The following is a 1637-nucleotide window of genomic DNA, read 5'->3' as shown; positions in this document are numbered from 1 at the left end:
TTCAAATGTAGGTCAAATTGGCTCCAATGGAGTGGATGAGCCGGGGAGATGGAGGCGGAAGATGGTTGTAAATACCGACCAGATACTGAGGCGGTGTTATGGAGACAAACAAGATAAATTACCATGTGCTGCCGTGGTCAGTCCACGTGAAGTTGTTTAACAATTACTGAAACGAGCTCAAGAAGGTTATCCTCCCTCTGCAAACACACTCTCACCTCACGGGCAGCGAGTGTCTGCAGATGAGGCTTCACAGAGATCGATTAGAATGCTCCAAGATGAGACGCGCGGACAAAGTTTTTCAGTCTCAAACCAAGTAACAAGTAAACAAGTAAAAATCCACAATTAGTCTTCCGTTGTAAATATTGCACAGGGAGTAAAATCACGCACCCAACAAAACGCCAGTGTTGTTTTCCACTCTGTACAAAATATGCACATTATGGCAGCGGGGAGCGCGTGTGGTGTTACGTATCCGTGACTTATAGGGGAAGGGCCATAGCATCGCTACCACATCTCATATGTAAACAAAAAACAAAAAACTCAGTGTAAGAATCACGGGCCACCACTGAGGCGCAGTGATTTCACAGATTACCGGATTTAAAGCACTTCAATGTGGAAATCGTGTAAACCTCACTTGCTGCAGTTCACTGCGCGGATGCAGGTGTAGCACTCAGCTGTTACACAGCCTTCAAACACAACATCTCTACTCTCAATTCGCAAAAAGCAGGTTGTGCGTTATGTAAGAGGCTCTCTGCTGCCACCTGCCGTTTGATGCGATGGTAGGCACAAAACTTCTGTGAGCGGAGGGGATGCGGGGGTTATCATAGCATTCACCTGAAAGTGCTAGATATGAAAGGTAAAGACCATAAAGTGTTAGACAAGCGACGGTGGGGAGAAATAACTCTGTTTTAAAGGGAAGAAACTTCAGAATCAGGGAGGGGCAGAAAAAAGACGAGCACAAAGGGATCAGGACGAATAAAAAAAACAAAACAAACAAAAACAGTAAGATGAGAGAAAAGTTAGTGATTAGTGGCATATGAACATCAGGATAGAAAAGAGGGAGGTGGAGGAGTCCAGAGTATATCATAAGATTTCATTTTCAGGGGCTCGAGTTGGGAAAAATAGAAAATAAAAGCATAAGAAATCAGAAAAGGAATCATAAAGAAACACCAAGATAAACCATTTAACAAATGACTTATAGTAATGCAACTGTGGACACACTTCTTACTTTGCAGCCGATAATGCAAGGCTATCTTGTTTTGCGTTTATAATCACCACAGGTTACAGCGCATACCTATATAATATTTCAAAGGGGGATCTGTCCTCCTGTCATTTCTGCATATTGCTGCACTGATATGATCACAGAATTTATGCTTGGTGGAGACAAAAAAAAAATGGAGGTGCAGGGGTGGTACCTCTGGTTTCAGACCTACTCGTTTGCACTGATGCAGCTGGCTTTCAGAACAGGATGAAAAATGGTTGAGAAACAGTGAGAAAGAGGACCTGAGTGGCTGGTCTCACTTAAGTTACCCCTCTCTCACTTGTGCAGTTGATCAAATAGAAAACACTGAGGATTGCTGGGAACTGAAGTTGTGTGTCATCAACAATAAATTTAAAAAAAAATTACCTGTGGGAGAAAC

The sequence above is a fragment of the Aulonocara stuartgranti genome (assembly GCF_965226115.1).
Source record: "Aulonocara stuartgranti genome assembly, chromosome: 22".
NCBI classification, from domain to species: Eukaryota; Metazoa; Chordata; class Actinopteri; order Cichliformes; family Cichlidae; genus Aulonocara; species Aulonocara stuartgranti.
Note: the sequence above shows the minus strand (reverse complement) of the source record.